The 18,495-nt window shown below is 39.4% G+C and overlaps 1 long non-coding RNA gene across 1 annotated transcript in view; it reads right to left on the bottom strand.

Annotated features, from left to right (window-relative positions):
- Positions 1 to 15,290: 15,290 nt before the first annotated feature.
- Positions 15,291 to 18,495, bottom strand: part of LOC120223239 — a 26,313-nt gene continuing 23,108 nt past the window's right edge. Inside the window, exons 2-3 of the long non-coding RNA XR_005526244.1 lie at positions 16,038 to 16,081; positions 15,291 to 15,396 (exon numbers count right to left, since the gene is read on the bottom strand). This is a non-coding gene — a long non-coding RNA (uncharacterized LOC120223239). The remainder of the gene's footprint in view (positions 15,397 to 16,037; positions 16,082 to 18,495) is intronic.

The following is an 18,495-nucleotide window of genomic DNA, read 5'->3' as shown; positions in this document are numbered from 1 at the left end:
ATGCCTGAAACATAGCAAGTATTCAACAAATACTAATGATTCAATCAAGGAATCAATGAATCAATGAAATTTAGTTCCTCCAAACTAGAACATTATTGACCCCACGTTGTCCCTAAAACATGCAATTATGCTATGAAAAGCCCACCTTTCAGGTTCTTTGAATGAACCATACCCTTGCTCAGATCCAAGCTTGTGTATACTGTCCCCAGTGTCACTTGGTCAAATTTTCTTATCCTTCAGCTCACAGTTCCTCAGGAATACCTCCCGGGACCTCTTGAATTCAATTACACCCCATGCATACTGAACCTTTCCTTCCCGTGCCCTTTTCACACCTATAGCTATTTGTTCAATGTTTGCCTTCCTTGACTGACCGTAAGGTCCATGAGGGCCAGGACCCTACTGTCTTCACAACTGCGAACAAGAAAACAGGACCGTGGAGCAGTCTGATTCCATATGGGACAAATGAAGAAAAGGAGAATGGAAACACAGATTCTGAACACTTGCCAACCCCCACTGACTCCTTTTACCTTCTTCACCTGGACCCCAACATAGAGCCTGCTTTTGGACTTGTGTTTTGTAGCTGAATATGGAACATAAAAGCCTGTTTCTTCTTAGTTAAGATGTATAAGACATCATAGGCTCCTTGCTCCATAGATCATTGTAGGCTTTCAGAAAATAATGCAATCGATACATATCATGGAACTCCTGTGGCCAGCACTGTGCCACCAGAGATGCTTTCACCCTGCCTTCTCATCTCACATCTCCACATCCTTCCTAGACACAGAGCTGCTTGTGCCTATGTTTATCCTTTTCAGTTTCTTTTTATTTATTTATTTAATTTTTTAACTTTATTTTTGAGAGAGAGACAGAGAGAGTGAGTGGGGGAGGGGCAGCGAAAGAAGGAGAGAAAGAATCTTAAGCAGGCCCCACACTGTCAGCACGGGGCCCGACGTGGGGCCCAAACTCACAAACTGTGAGATCATGACCTGAGCTGAAACCAAGGGTCAGGCGCATGAACAGCTGAGCCACCCAGGAGCCTCTTTCTCAGTTTCTTTTTAAATAGGCATTCTGTGATCACAGGAACACACTTTGGTGCTGTGTTAGGTGAGAAAGTTGATATACTTGCTTACATGACTCAACTCGGCTCATGTTTTCTCTGAAGCTTCCTTTATTCCCTCCCTCATTCTGACCACACCATTTTGGCAGCACCACTAAGTACTGAAGATGGCAATGATTAAGTCCAGTCTCCCAAATAAAAGACACAATATAGATCTGTCTGCTTCTAGTAAGAAAAATCATACTACAATCTGTCTGAATATAACAGCCTGTGCCATTCTCCAAAGAACACTCATGTTAAAATTTCCCTGGCTTGCACAAAAGAGGAGGATCATCAAAAGATTTGTTTATCCTTGGCAATTGGCTTTTCTCTTCCAGAACCTGATTCTAGAAAGGGAAACTCTAACTCCTCACCTCCCAAATCCCTATGCTTTGAGGGGGGTGCCCCATGCGGTTTGGAGTGATGTGATTAAACATAAGCACAGGATTTTGGAAATTCTCAAGAAGCCAGGAAAGCAGCATTACCAAGGCAGACAATGTAAGTTGAATAAGAATTTTAAACCCATTAATGTTTACCCAGTAAAGTTCAACTCTTCATCACCCAGGTGGTGCTGTAAAGGAAGTCAGGGGAGACTCAAATGCACAAAATCAGGACTTGGGGAGAGAAGTCAATGTGAGCAGTCTGAGAAAAGAAGGCACTGGGAGGTCATCAGCCTTCCAGGGAACCATTCAAAGCCTTGAACAAAATCAATGATGGTTCAAAGAACTTCTGTCTCTAGGCAATTCTCCGAGGCAGTTTCCACCTGAAGACCAAAAACTGCCCTTATTCCCAGAATGAAGAGGCGGGGGTATGAACCGACCCAGCAGAGAATACATCACATAATGCTTTAAGCTAAGAGAGCAAAGGGAACACATAAGCGAGTCTTTTTCTCTCAAGACAAAATCACATTTTACTAAAAATAATCGGGGCAATTCTTCATTATTTACCAAGTCTGCTGTATTGCATTGAATGGTGGAGATAGGTGCACCCCATTCCTCTAAGGCATGTGGTTTCTGCAGAAAGTCTCTATGTCCCAAGCCATGAAAGGGGAAAAAAAATCACCATCTGTAGGAAAGTGATGATAGAACAAAGCTAATGGACTTGATTGGGAATTACCCTTTTAAAAGTCTATTCCATCATGGAGGCTTCCTATCCCCGTCCAAGAATATCCAACATCTAAAAATTCAAATACAATCTCAGCTCAATTTCAAAGGGAGGTAGGAAATATTAATAAGGGAACTCTTTATTAGAATCAAAGCCACCTCTCTCCTTGAAAGATTTTAGATAGTTTAAAACTGCAATTCTCTGAGTCTAGTACCGCTTTCCTGAGGATGTCTTCTGTCAATTCATCCAGGAGAACCTGGCAGTCTTGGCTTAAGGCATGCCAATCGGCTCAGCTCTGCACATGAGCCAGGAGCTGGAGGCCTCCTTAAGTCTGAAGCAAGGAACTTGGTGGGTGGTCTAGAAGGGAGTCCGGGCTTTGTAATAGAAAGATACAGAGATGGAGCTCCTGGCCAGGAGAACTGCTGAGGGAGACAAACTCCAGGGAAAGACGCCAGTCCACATCAAGACTACATAATCACTGAAGAGAATCAGCCCAGGTGCCAGCCTAACACTATAAATAAAGAATCTTGGCTTTGTCAATGGGAAGCCCTTATTAACTGAGGGAATGTGTTACACGTACACAGATGAGCACACAGAGAAACACATCAAAGGTGTGGATAACAACAAAACTCAACATACATACAGCGATTATAGTTTTTAAAGCGCTTTTCCACAAATGACTTCATTGAATCTTCTCCACTGCAGGGATGGAAGAAAGGCAGATATTTCATGATCATTATTGCTGTGGCTGCCTTTCAGCTGTATCATGAGGCTAGAGATGAAATGTTAAGTGAAAACTATCTTGCATGTGGCCACTCATCACATCATGAGACCACCCCAGGGGTAAGAGGCCTGATCCCTCCACCCTGCACACAGGAGACAGCCCATGCTCAGATCCTTCATGACCCAAGTTCCCACACAGTGAGCCCACCCACACATGACTGGGCCAGATCCCACCTCAGACCTTCAGACATCTTTGTCACCAAATGACTCACTCCGTCTTTGGAATATCTGTGGTCAATTAATTTCAATTAAGGTTTCCATTTCTATAATCCTCCTAGGCCAAAAGAAAGCCAGTTTATCTCCCTTGTTATTAACCCCTTAACTTCTATACTCCTTCTCTCTGGCTTCTCTCTTCAAACCACTATGTCTTCTGGAATCTCCTTTCTTTATGTAAGAGAAAAAAAAAACTTATAAGCACAGTATCTCCTCACATTATGCTATGTAGTTCGCCTACCATAGAACTAAGGGTAGGGGTGACAAGCTATGCGCTCTTTTTTTTTTTAATGTTTATTTATTTCTAGGAGACAGAGAGAGAGACAGCGTGAGCAGGAGGGGTCAGAGAGAGAGGGAGTCACAGACTGAAACAGGCTCCAGGCTCTGAGCTGGCAGTCAGCACAGAGCCCGACGCGGGGCTCGAACCCACGAACCGTGAGATCATGACCTAAGTGAAAGTCGGACGCTTAACTAACTAAGCCACCCAGGCACCCCGCTATGAGCTCTTTAATCTACTTTAGAACCACCAGACTTCCACCCTGGTACCCAGGCCATCTATTATACTACCATGTACAATTCTATGTTTCTATCATCTACTGACCTTCTGGTTACATTCTTCAGGACAAGAAACTCCCCTTTCTTCCTCAACCCTACTTCTACCCACCTCTAGAAAACTTCAGTATCTTTGTAGGCAATCCACTCAACACCTTCAATCTACTGTTCCTTGACCTCAAATACACAATAACAAATCTCACTTTCACTCAACTTAGACTCTCCCACGCTGCCAGGGAAACATCCTGAACTTTGTCATCACCAAGAATGGTTCCACACCTAAAATCTTAACTGCAGACATTGTATTCTCTGACCCAGATGCCTTTCCTCCTGTGCTCTCAGGATCCTCCCTTGCATGCACCTGGTCCTCAAACTCACTGAGTCCTTCAGTTCCTGGGTCTTCATTTCCCCACTGCCTATTAGCCTTCCTCTAAACAAACTACAAACAGTTGGGTATACAAACTACTCACCACGAGTGTCCTCAAATCCATGCATGTATTTCCCTATATTGCATTTATCAAGCAAACTCCCAGCATAGGGTTAATGTCATCCTGGTACATAGAAGCTGAGCACTCCTAAAGAAAATGTTATAACCACTCAGATTACTGTTATAACAAACATATGGTCTCTGACTTTAGAACTTCAATACATCTCCTCAATCCTTTCACTTGATCAACTGTCTTTCCTACTTTCCTTGGCCATTATTTTAAACCTAGGTATCTCTATTATCTCTATTGAGCACCCCTACCAGAGCCTGCCCCCCTATTCTAAGCCAACAACATAATGTTTTTCTTCACTGAAAAAACAGGATGTCCAGAAATGTAAGAGGAAAATTGTGGTATCATAAGAGAAAACTGTTTTTTGAAGAGTCTTCTCCCCTGTCTATGAGACTATTAAATAGAAAATTTCTCAAGCCTAACCCTGGGCTCTCTTGTCTCTTCATTTCCAGAAGTACATCTCATCAACTCCTATAATTTCAATTATCTCTTTTATGCAAAGGACTTTGATGTCTCTATTATCAGTCCAGACTTCTCTCTTATGTATCATTAAAACTTCATGGGGCTCCTAGGTGGCTCAGTTGGTATAGCGTCCGACTTTGGCCCAGGTCATGATCTCATGGTTGTGAGTTTGAGCCCTGCATCAGACTCTGTGCTGACAGCTCAGTGCCTGAAGCCTGCTTCAGATTCTGTGTCTGCCTCTCTCTCTGCTCCTCCCCCTGCTTGCACTTTGCCTCTCCCTCAAAAATAAAGAAATATTATAAATAAATAAATAAATAAATAAATAATAAAACTCCACCTCAACATTTCCACTTATATACTTATCAACAAAGCACCTCAAATCCTCAAGTCCAAAACTGACATTTGACATCTCTTTGTCTGTATGTCCTTCTCTCTGTGTGGTTCTCTCTCTCTCTCTCTCTCTCTCTCTCTCTCACACACACACACAAATCGATTCTCTTATCTCCTCCTCAATAAAAGGCATCACCACCCAGTTTCTTGAGATAGAAACCTGGTAGTCATCCTTGCCTCCTCCCTCTGCCTCACCCAATTCATCAACAATTTCTAGTAATATTATCTCCTGCCTTCCCTCAAATCCAATTACTTTCTCCTGTTCAAATAATGAACAACAACCTAGTTCAAATAAGGAAATTAGAGCTGAAAAAGAGGTTAAGACATTGCACAATGTCACACAACTAGTATGACAAAGCCACCTCAGACTCCCATCTGCTTCCAAAACCCTTGCTTGAAACTAGAAAATACTGTCTCACTTGAAGGAAATCTCAGAGCCAAAGATATCTCCAAGAAATACATATTAGACTATTTCAAGCAGAAGATGGTCCAAAATCCAGCAAAGAAGGCACTGGGGGTAATCAGCTTTGCAGGGAAGAACTTAGAGCCTCAAACAAAATCAATAGTTCAGAAAACTTCTCTGTGTTCAGGAAATTTCCCTGGGGTAGTTTCTACATAAAGACCAAAAAATGAGCCTATGACCAGAATGAAGAGATAGGGGTACAAACTGATGCTGAATAAAAGAAGCCATTGATGTGACCATGGATGAGCATGTCTCATGAATGAGAATAATGCTTTGCTTTTTAAGTTACTCAGATTTTGAGGTTCTTGTTACCATAGCATAACCTGGCTTATATTGACGCATTCAATCTCTTACTGTTTCCATTCATGCTTGTATGGTACCCTCACTATCAAATCCAAAAAGAAATGTGTATTTGAAAGGGCTGCAAAGTATGGTTCTCTCCTGGAAATTGTTTCTAATAATTTCCTTTATTTTCTTATTATGTTCATGTTTCTCCCTGATTTCCCTCTTTATACTTCTGATGTCAGTGAAGGTGTCCATTGGAGAGACTGCAAAGGAATGAATGCTAGGGGAGAAAATGAAATGAATTGCAGTTTTGGGGCAGCCCTCCAAAATAAAATTATGTGAGAATACACCCTGAGTCCTATAGAAGGTAAGTAAATAGGATATATTCTTTATTCTATACCATCTTTCTAGGGCTCTATCTTTATGTCTTCCTGAGTGCAGTCAGCCAAAATATTCTATGCACTCGAAGTTGCAACTACTTTTGTTCAGTGATGCAGTATTCTAAATTGCTATTGGTTAAAAGCCTGGGCTTTGGAGTCTAGCAGAAGTAAGTTCATGTCTTGGTTCTCTGCCACTTCCCAGCTGTGTGAACTTCGGCAGGTTTAAAATGAAGGCAATGACAGTATCCACTGCAGAGGGCCACTTAATGAATGAGGTTTCAACCAGCAGTGAATGTACAGTGCTTATTACAGTACATGGCAGGGCTTAATAGATGCTGGTGAGTCCTACTAGTAGTAGGAATACTATCATTTTTATCATTATGGTCATTTTCACTATTATAAGTACCTAATCCACAGCTGCTCAGTCTGAAAGGCAAGAGTATGTGAAGACTCTTTTGGAAGACAGGAAAAACGGATCCCAACATACGTGCAAACTGAAGAAAACAAGGCTCTTCTGGACAGCGTAGGAATTGATTTCTGGAAAGGAATCAAGAGACTATCTCCAGAAAATCAAATTTTTTAAATTTAATATTTCTTTTTGTCTGAACAATTCATGTGCATTTGGAGGCAAATCTAACTACCATAAGGCCTGTAACAAAAAACAACAGCCACTTGCTTGGGGTGGGGTTCAATCCCACAGACCATGAAATCATGACCTGAGTCTAAACCAATAGTTGGATGCTTAACCAACTGAGCCACCCATGTGACCTTCAGTGAAGATTTTCAGTGAGTCAAATCCAAAAACGCATAACTCAGGTCTGGAGAAGTATCTACAAAGAACAAAACCTTTTATGACTTTAGATTTCTGTTTTCCAGCATATGCATCATCTGCACTCAAGCCCGGGAACTATTTACACATTTTCCTGTCCCTCTATAGGAAAATAATGGGAGTGATCATTCCCAGAAAACTAAGGTTTTTTTTAAAATATTGTTTTTAAGACTGCTTGACCAAAAAACAAGGTAATGAAAGCAAAGCTCTTGCCACAGGCTTTGGTTACATATCTCCTGAGCCAAAGGTTATTTTGGTTTCCTCCAGATCTCAGGTATGAAAATAGAATAAAAAATCACACAAGTCTCATGGATGAAACAACCTTTTTGATCTCTGAGCCTCAAACTAAAAAACTAGAAAGACTATACTAATCCAAGCCTTAGGTTCAAAGTCAGGCAGAAGTTCTTGAATGTTCTTGCTTCAAACAGCAACATGTACTTGTATTCTCTTACACTGGGGAGGAAGAGTGTGGTAGAAAGAAATCATCTGGAAGGTAGCTCTGGCCAAGAGTTGGAGGAAGAAGAGAGAAAAAAACAGGTTATCAATGGTAAACACAGAATCAAAGCTTTATGAACCAAATAGAATTTTCACAGGCCTATGATTATTGAGAATCATCTGCCCAGCTGCTATGTACAGCATGCTGTAAAAATGGCTGGGGTTTATGGCAAGAATGTTAAATATTATGATTCCCTTTATCCCCTCTTCTATTGTGTACTCAGTTGTACTTCAACTGTCTTCCAAACTAATCGCTCTTTTGTGGTCAGTAGCCATTCAGAAACACAGATCCTTAAACTTGCTAAAAATTCCAGGTCTTTTGAAAATAGGCAAATAGCCTAGTGATTAAGGATATACATCCTTTTTAAGTTATATCCCAGACCCATGACATGTGAACTATGTGATCAACCAAATTGGTTGTTTGCATTAAGATTCCTACTTCCTGTGCTTTCAGACTCATGTTTTCAGCATCAGAAAAATTTCTGAGAGTACAAGGTGACACTTATTGCCAATGCCCAGTAGTAGACTGCCTAAGTATAAATAACCAACCTCAACCCCCTTTGCTTGCTAACATTTTCTCACAAGACTAAAAAGTTCAGTAACCTCCTTTTCTTAATGGTGGCGCCACTTCAACCACACTCTGGAAGGTATTGGTTTCCTTAAGTACAATGTGGAACCATCAGAATAAAAGGGCAGCATGAGGGAAAACGACAGTATGGGGCTTTGTGGCTTATCAATTTAGTTGCTCATAAGAGAACCTGGGAGGGGGAAACCCCCGAAAGATTAGTCACTTCATTTTGTGTTGCAGAGCTCAATTCAGGTTAACAAAGCATTTGCCAACAAAGGAGATGGGAGAATGGGAGTATTCACTTGCTCTGGACTGAATAAACAAATGTGGGATTTGTGGGCTGACTAATGTCCTGGGATAAACCAGGCAGTCAGCCAAATTCTAGGAGTTTTGATGAAAAGCCAGCAAGCCCACACTTTTCTTCTTGGAAAGTGCTCCATGGGAGTATTGATGTCCACCAGGCAGCCTGAGCCCTCAGCCTGCCTTAAAGTTTTGCCCATGTTCAGCCACAGGGAATTCTCAATGCCACTGTAATCGAAGACTTCGATCAAGTGATAGAAGCTGCATTCCTTCTTCTTGGGAAGTGTTAAATATGCCATTCATCTCCTTTTAGAAATGTGTTATCACTATCCCTTTTTAAATACTACATTACCCGGAAATTATATGGCTAGGCCACTAAAAGGTGACTCTGGTTCTATCTGGTTCCATTCACATTCATTCATTTCATTCATTGGGCACTTTCCATATGTTCCAGGTACCATCTAAGTCCCTGAGTATAAAGTAGTAACTGAATCAGACCACAGTCCATGCCCCCAGACCAATCTTGAAATCTTTAAGAGCAGTGGAAAACTTATACAGTCTTATCATTTTATTTTTGGTTGGAGGAAAGTGTTAAAATTGATAATTATTTTTATTGGGAAAGGCAATAAGTCTTTCAATTAAAGACACAATATGAATTTGTAGGGATGTCAGAAATCAGAATAAGGGCTTGTCCTTTATTACTACCATGTTATTAGGACCATATAACCATGGTCTAGACTGAAGTTGATTTTATTATAAACTGCAGCTCTTGAAATGTCAAGGATTAAGTTTCACAGGTTCTCAACTAACTCCAGAAAAACTTCCCAGCAGCAGATGATACAATCTCCTCTAAATCTACAAATCTGGCTTATCCACCCAGATCAGAAACATATATGGTACCTGCATGGAATGACTCAATGCAAGCATAATATACACTGGAAGGAGAAAGTTCACTGTGGTAACTGGCAGAGACCATTTTAAGGGTCTCTGCAAAAATCTCCAACCTTCTTCAAAATGTAAAGCCTTAAGTAGTATTTACCTACATCAGAACTTTCATGCTTCCATTATGGAGACTAATCTTCAGATTTGTTAATGCTCTAGAGGGAGGGCAGGAGGCTGCCAAATGACAAATGTAGAGAATTAGTTTTAGGAGGCCTTATATGTAACTGCGTTTAGGAGATAGCTCTAGATTAACAAAGATTTTAAGCAGACTCTTTCACACACACACACACACACACAATCTGGCAAAGAATCTTTATGAAGTTATCAAATCAAACCAAGTTTGATATACTTTGGTTAGTCTTATAAACACAATTCAGCAGAAATGACAGTATTGCAAAAATCAAGATTTGGAAAAGGAGTGTAACTCCTTCTTACTTACTATGAAGGCAGGAGGGAGAGTTGAAAGGGCAAGGTATAGACAAACTGTAAAAGAGCTATTTCAGCTCTAAAAACTAGGAAAGATCACCTGAGACTGGGGTTGGATGATAAGCAGGCAGCAGAAATCACCCACCAAAACTCTGACCAGCAGCTCAGTGTGAGCCTTGAAGGAACAAGATGAATCATAACAGCCCACAAACCAGAGGAAGGCCTGCACAGGAAGTAAAGAAGGAAGGTGCAGAGCTATGGACTCCCGGACAGGATGAAGCCAGTCCATGTGAGGTTCGAGAAAACCAAGCAGGCAATACAAGCATCAGAGTGTTTCCTTATGTCATTAACTCAGGACCACTTCCTGATTTCAAACATGGGACCACGGATAGGAAAGCCATACAAACGGTCATTTTTAAAAATGTGTCAGAGATGATCAGAACCCTCTTTTGAGTACTTGTAGGGCACATGATGGATCCCACTGAGGTGGGGGATTTGATGGACAGTGTCTGGTTTCCCAGAAAAACGAGACAAGCAGCTTGACTTGACAAGTAGCATGAAGTAGCATAAAGAGCTTCCCTAGACAGTGCCAGAGAATTTGGTGCCAAAAGCCTGAGGTGGTTATTAGAAAATGGCTACCGCCCCTGATCGGCTGACTACAGCCTCTTCATCACCAAAAAGAGCCACAACAGAACCCAGCCAAAGCAATCACTGCTTCCTTGGGAAGCACTCGCTGTTTACCACGAGCTCTTGCTAACATCCCTGCTGTTTGCAAAGTGGCTAGACAGGGCAGTGACAGCCATTCCTGTCATCAGTTAAGGAGAAATTGCCCAGTGGGAGTTTAACTTTTAATTGGATTTCTGCCACGCTGTTTCTTTTGGTTACCTATCAGCTGGGATTCCATTGGTGCCAAGTTCGAGTACAGTTCACTTCCACAGTCTGCAGAGCACTATGGAGGAAGAAAAATTGCCAAGGGGTCGGAACACCCCAGCTCTATCCCTAATCAGCTGCAAGGTCTTTGGCTCAATCAATTTGCTTCTTCTCTGTGTTCCCTCTTCCTTTAGTTATAACATAGGAAATATAAAACCTACCTCACATGATTATAAGTCAGAGGAGGGAACAGATGAGCAAAACTTGGGTTTCCAACTTAATATTTGTTCATCTAGTATCTAAGCACAGAAAAGCTGGATCTCAAAATCTCCTTGAAGGGAAAATATTTAGGAGGAAGTTATATAGTATAACCCCGTTTCTTTTCTGTTGTTGTTGTTACTAATTGGCTAGGTTTTATAATATACTTTCTTTGATGAAGACAGTCTGGATCACAAAATGATATAGAGAATTTTGTACAATTTAACCTGAGCTATAAGAATCATAATAAATAATCATTATGATACATTTTAGCGTCTGTAATGCAGTGGGTGCAGCTGTTCTAGATGCTCTGCTCACTTCATACTTGTGCTTGGCTAATCTGTCACACGTGATAAGTGCTTCATCTCAGCAGTTCTTGGAAGCATGGAATTGCGACAGTGGTGAAAGGCTGTCTCTCTTATACCGGAGTCAAATAAGCAGTCAATAACTGCTTCTTTCTCACCAATTCACCAGCAGCCAGACTTTTCCCTCTAAAACTTGTGAGAATGAAATACTTATAGCAGTGTATAAATGAATGTAAGCATTCAATGTCTCCTTTATATATGGTTGCTGCAACCAAACACATATACATAACTGTAGGGCTTGTGCAAAACTTTAGCACAGAAAAAATAAGAGGAATAGAGAAGAAAAGGGAAGAGAAGAGGGGGAAAGGAGAGGGGAGAAAACAGGAGGGAATAAGAGCTTGGGCAAAAAAAAAATAGGAGATAAAAAGATTCTTTTCTTACTCAATTTATTTTATGTCTGCTTGTGTGATAAATTTACCTGCATTACTTACATTTTATCTGTATGATACCTCTGGAGGTAATCTGAATCACCTTCATTTCTCAGATGAAGAAACTAGTGCTCAAAATAGTGAAATAGGCCACACAACTAAAAAGTGTCAATTCCAGGATTTGGTCCTCGGTCTCTATGATTTTAAAAATACCCATTCACTTTCATTGTATCTCATTACTTCTCTTCCCAAGAGAAGCCTCCTTTGATGTAGGCTTTCCATTCTTTAGATGCTGATAACATATCTCTGATGCCAGTAAGACAGAAGTCTTTTCACTGATCTCTACAACTGACCAAGAATGAGGCTTATTCTTCTTCTCATCAAAAGAGAGACTGGATGTAGGAGAAAGAAGAAACAGATGTTAGCCCTGTGATTTGGCTTTGACCCAACATAGTAGGTATTTCCAAATTCCCCTTCTTAGACACCTTTATCACCTTGAACAGTGAATGGAGTGGAGAAATACATCAAACATGATACACCACTACTCGATAAATAGAATACAATAGTTCTACCTTTTAAGTGAGCACAGATGTCTACTTGAAACCTATGCACCAGATCTTCCTATGTTTTTCCTCCTGTTGAAGCAACTATCTATACAGAGTTAGGTCTCCGTGATAACCTTGGCAGCTCCTTGAGGGGCAGGCAGTCTAGCGGTTTAAGCACATGGACTTTCATATCACATCTGGGTTCAAATCCCAGGTCCATCATTGATGTGGCCTTGGAAGCACAAATTATTTTACTTCTCTGATCTTTCTGTGGTTCTCTTTCTGTGTCTCTTAAATGGGGATGCTATCTCATGGAGTTGCTATTAAAATGAAACAAAATGTTGGGCATAAAGCTCCTAGCATGGTACTTAAGGCATAGTAAGAGTCAGTACATTTTTCTTGAATTATTGCTCTGATCCAGCTCAATAAATTCCACTTTGAAGTAGCTTTAAGGGAATCATTCTGATGACTCCTATTTGCTACAGGGAAATTTATCTGGAAGAAAAGAAGCTGTTCAAAGAAGCTGAGAACTTTCTCAAGAGATTTGAGCTTTAAGTTGTCCCAAATCTATTTCCTAGGTTCTAAGGCCAGGGCAAACAAAATTTCAGCCTATTACATATTTAATATTTAATATAGTCTATAAATCATGTTAGGTTCATTTTGTGATACTTCAGTATAGCACCGGATTATTGCATGTATATATAAAGTATTGTTAAATACATGTGCATGGTGATTTATGAAGATTTGAAAGAGCTTGGACCACAATTTTGAGGAATTTACATCATGATAGAACTTTATACTGTTGTATCTTCATTTTTATAACATATTGTTAAGTCTATATGGCTTATTTAACACCAAGATCTTGGTGAAGAACACAACCTCCAAGAATAACTTCAGACTTTAAACGAACTCCTTTTTGACCTGCACTGTGACAAAGAGCCTGTGTATTTTACTACTTCCTCCATCAAAACCACAGCTACCACCAGAACCCAACAATTACGGCTCCCCAAACCTCTTTCACTTATTAAGGATTGACAGGTGAAAAGAAATAATTGACTAATGTAATGAAGCTAAGTTATCTGTACATTTGCTGGGACAGTACTGTGAATTACCATTAATAATAAATACTTGTGCTAAAAAGCAAGCTAGAGAGGTTATAAAAGTGACTCTGGGTGACACCACCAGAGGTTTCAAATCCCACCCCACCACTAATTTAGCAGTGTGGAGTTGAATGAATTAAACTCTCTAAGCCTCAATTTCTACAACTGCAAAATCTAAATAAATTCAAAACGGTGATGAGGTCATTCAATTAGATTAGATGTTTTGCTCAGTGTTTTGTCTCATATATAAGAAATGCTCCATACAGTAGTTACTCAATGCTTCGAATACAAAAACTCATTTTCACTTTCTAAGTCTACCCTTCTTTCCTTTCCCCTTTTTTAAAAATCTACATTTTTTCCTTTCACTCTTAATCCTATTGTGTTATTTATGTTTGTAAAACCCACTTAAATCTTTTGTGGAAGGAGAGCAGGTATTGAGAAAAAAACATGCACAAGTAAATAAATAATAGTAAAAATAGTATTTAAATATAAAAATAATATTAAATATATAAAAATAATAACACTTTTCTATTTCTTTCATCAAAGAACAACTTCCTGAGTATTGAGTTTGTGGAATGTATGTGCAGTGGAGGACCACCTGGCATCTTGACCTTGAATACAGAGCGCTCTTCTCAGGAGAGGATCTGGAGGGTTGTGGGAGGACTTAAAGGAAACATATTCAGGCACCTTTTGCCTCCAAACCTCTTTTCCCAGACAAGATAAAAAATGTGGGCACAACATTTCCACTCTAACTGACTCATTTGGCAGAAAAAGAAGTCCAGATGCCAGGAGGAATAGGAAGGCAAAAAAAAAAAAAAAAAGAAAAGAAAACCTGGGGGAGGAAAAAGGTACCGGAAGAAGCAATGTGTCATATCTCATCAAGCTATAAAAACACCAATCTTGAGAATTAAAAAGGAGGATGCACTGACCTTCACAAGTGAAAACAGGGCCCTGTAAATAGTACGATTCTTAAAGCATACCCCATACCAAAAAGTGTTAACAATCAAAGCGGCTTTTTAATGAACTGCTATGCTGTAATTCAGTATCTACAGGGTAATAACAAACACTACCTGAACCTACATGGGAAAGCCAGGGGTAAAACTTCCGAAACATTCATGTTCAAATATACTAACAAATCCAAAGCTGTACTTTAATTAGACTGCTGTGAAAAATGATCAGAGTATGGTTACACAAGTGTTCACACGTGTCCGGAATCATCAAATTGTATACATTAATTATGTGCAGTTTTTGTATACCTATATTTCTTTTTTTATTTTTTTAACATTTTATTTATTTTTGAGAGAGAGATAGAGACAGCATGAGCAGGGGAGGGTCAGAGAGAGAGGGAAACACAGAATCCTAAGAATTCCAAAGAATCAAGCTCCAGGCTCTGAGCTAGCTGTCAGCACAGCGCCCGACGTGTGGCTCGAACCCACGAACCCTGAGATCATGACCTGAGCCGAAGTCAGAAGCGTAACTGACTCAGCCACCCAGGCACCCCTTTATACCTATATTTCAAGAAATCTTGAGGGGAAAAAAAAATCAGAGTAATTGTTTGATAATTTAATTACATGAAATAGCTAGCATGGTTTAATCTTTTTCTAAGCATCTTATAATTTTAGCTAATTTGTCCCATAATAATTGCTAAGGATCAATGGCTCTTACAATTGATGAAAGATGTAAATTGAACTTGATCAATTTTCTTACAACTCCTGTCATTTATGTAAATGTCCAATTAAAATATTTAGTGAGCATAGTCCCCAAACCTTAGGCTTTTCATCTTTTCAGGTTTGCCCATTCTGAAATAGAGTCCATGCCCAGGATACATAACCTGACCATGGAAAGCATACTCTTCCAGCTATTTGAGTCTCAAATACACTTTCTGACAGTTTTACAGGGAAGATGAGTAATGGAATGCTAAATGAGGTTTAAGTATCTAGAAAGTTTATGTCAAAGAAGAATTAAAAGGCAGGTTTATGGGGTATATCTTACCTTTATTTAGTTGAAAAATGATTACTCAGTACCGAGGAAGTACATGGCACTCTGCCAAAATCGCAGGGTAGGAAACAAACAAGGCATGGTTTGTCCTCGGAGTTCATCATATACTGGAAGCAAAATTCAGGCATGCAAATAAAAACAAGTGCATCTCATAAACTTTATGATGAAAATTTCAGATATGAAAACACAGGAAAAATTTTCACAACCATTGCTGTTTCAACGTTTTTCTCTCTGTAAAGTAAGGAAGCTATCTTAGGTCCTGTAGGTCTCTTCCAGCCTTAATATTTTGCGATAATATGTTTATGAAAATATTTATTTCACTATTTTTTAGCAGAGACCTAAGAGAACTTTGTCTTTAACAAGTTAGGCACTTATACCAGAGAACACAAAGGCTTTTCAACAAATGCCTTAGTTCAGTAGGACAAAGATATTGCTGATTAGCAACTGGAGAAACAGAAAACCAAAAACTACAGAAAAGAAAATGTGTTTTAATCAGATTTCTCTCAATTGATCCTGCATTCCTAGGATGGGTACAATTACACTAACATAATTTCTGGGGGATTATTATTTAATTAATAAATATATTTGATTAAAATGTTTTTTAATCTGCCACCATCACACTCTAATTTACATAAAAGTAATCAAATGTGAAATCTCAGCCAACTGAACAAAAAAACAAAAACTAAAACATTGACCCGTGTTAGTTGTAGCTGCCCTAAGTATGATGAAATTTCACTTCCACTCTTACCTCTTTTCTTGCTCTTTTGCTTCACATTTCTGTTATTTGCATACCTGCAAGAGAACAAAAATTAAATAAGATAAAATTAAATGACACACGTAAAATCTTCAATAAATAACAGCTTTAGTGACCATTGCTAGGATTATTATCCTTACTTATGCATTTTACTTTTCCTGCCATTCTTCACTCTCAAAGGTGGGCCCTACTTTTGTAAAGCTTCCCAAAGTGTATGTGTTGTACTTGAGAGCATTTGAGAAGATTTGGGGATGCATACAGATAAAACCATATATATATATAAAATTTAATAATCATATACTTATATTAAAGTATATTTGAAAATTTTATAGCTAGCACATCAACCTAGTGATTTGAAAAATATTACTTTTTAATGTTCATTTATTTTTTTGAAAGAGAACATGTGTAATAGGAGAGGGGCAGAAAGAGGGAGAGGGGCAGAAAGAGGGATAGAGAGAACTCCAAGCAGGCTCTCCACTATCAGTGCAGAGCCCGACATGGAGCTGGATCCCATGAACCATGAGATCATGACCTGAGCCAAAATCAAGAGCCAGATGCTTAACCAACTGAGCCACCCAGGCACCCTAAAAGGTATTATTATTAAACAAATTTAATTAAGTTGAAATAGTAGTGTATTTTCAGAGGCATAACAGCATAGGTGGTATGTGAATATAGCAAAAATTATGAAATGGTACATGAACAGCTGAAGTTTGGAAAGATAGTAGTCTAGGGAGTGGAGAAGTAGTGTTACATTTTGAAAGAAGCAAATGTTTTACCTCCTAAATTATAAGTTCCTTGAGGGGAAATTCAGTCTCCACCTAGGTAAGTATAGTAATATGTGCTCAACAACTGAATGCTGCATAGATTTGAAGATCATTGAAACTGTATCCGTGTGTACATGTGTGTTCATATAATGGCAAGGTGGCCATTGTACACAGTGGAGTCAGGGTACAGTAGGGAGGGTGGGGTCTACTCTGAACTCACAATGACCGATGAACTTGTCTTCATTGATCCATTAATTTTATGTGTTGAAATCTATAAATACATTCCAATGCTATATTTCCAAAGACCATTTGTGCACTTTCTGCTTTTTAAAGACAGAAATAATAAAGACTTAGATTACTGAACTCTGTCAGTAGTAAAATTTCCAGTGAGTATTCTAATTATTCATTTATAAGTTCTAGAAGGCAGAAAATGTCTGGCTCCCTCTTATATTTCTAGAGTCCAGGACAGTGCCTGACACAATATAGGTCTTCACTAAATATTTGTTGAATGAATGAATTTATAAATGAATGCTTCAGTCCCCAGAGAGCTGGCAGAAGAAGTTTGGGAGAGGAAATAAGAAAGAGAACTTTTGAGGGGCGCCTGGGTGGCTTAGTCGGTTAAGCGTCCGACTTTCGCTTAGGTCATGATCTCGCGGTTCGTGGGTTTGAGCCCCGCGTCGGGCTCTGTGCTGACTGCCAGCTCGGAGGCTGGAGCCTGTTTCAGTCTGTGACTCCCTCTCTCTCTGACCTTCCCCTGCTCACGCTGTCTCTCTCTCTCTCCTAGAAATAAATAAAACATTAAAAAATAAGAAGAAGAAAAAAAAAGAAAGAGAACTTTTGAGACCCAAAGTCAAGCCATCTGTTCATGGCTTCTTCTGCCTACCAAGCCCGGCAGTGAGACAGCCAAACAGTGATCTCACCTGTAGAACCTGCTGGGCCAGTCCAGTCAGCAAGCGAGGTGAGTCCCCACCAGTCATGTGTCAAACCCAGTCAACCTGGCCAACAGATTCCCAGAAGTACACTGTACCTGCTCTCTCTCTGCATCCAAATTGGCCTTGGTACATGAGATCTAATTATCTACCATGGAATTTGGCCAGTACGAGATTATGGTATATTGAGAAATTTGAACTTTAACCATACATAAATAAAAGCACAGGGATCAGGACCACTCCCTGTTACTTCTGTGTGATCTTCAAAAAAAATTTTTTTTCTTAAAAAAGAAACCAGTTGTCTAGGAGTCTGTGAGTTTTCAACTAAAGGGATATATAAGTCAAACTGATTCAACTTTTAATGTAAATTCTCTTTCAAATGCTTTTAAAATAACTTAAATTTATTGAATAATAATATCTGAAACCTAAATAAAATTCAGCACCCTGTATTAATCTTCAAAACAAATAAAGATGCAGAGAAAGATACAAAATAAGTAAAATACAGTCCCTGGTGCTGCCTTTTTCAGTCAGATTTGAACAACTGAAGTAGTTCAAAACCCTAAGAAAATGTTCTCCTTTATCTCTCAGCAATAGATGCAGGAAGGTTAATTCTTTCAAATTTACAGTAGAAGATCATCAGGCACATTATCACCTGTCCATGCAGTAGAATTAAACAAATCTTAATATTCCTTTTTAAGCAAATTTTCCCAGCAAAGAAAAATGGTCTCCGGGTTATATGCTTGTGTGGTATTCTCAAGC

The sequence above is a fragment of the Hyaena hyaena genome, unplaced genomic scaffold (assembly GCF_003009895.1).
Source record: "Hyaena hyaena isolate Hyena2069 unplaced genomic scaffold, ASM300989v1 scaffold_971, whole genome shotgun sequence".
In the NCBI taxonomy this organism is placed as follows: domain Eukaryota; kingdom Metazoa; phylum Chordata; class Mammalia; order Carnivora; family Hyaenidae; genus Hyaena; species Hyaena hyaena.
Note: the sequence above shows the minus strand (reverse complement) of the source record. Positions and strands in the feature narration are given on the sequence as shown.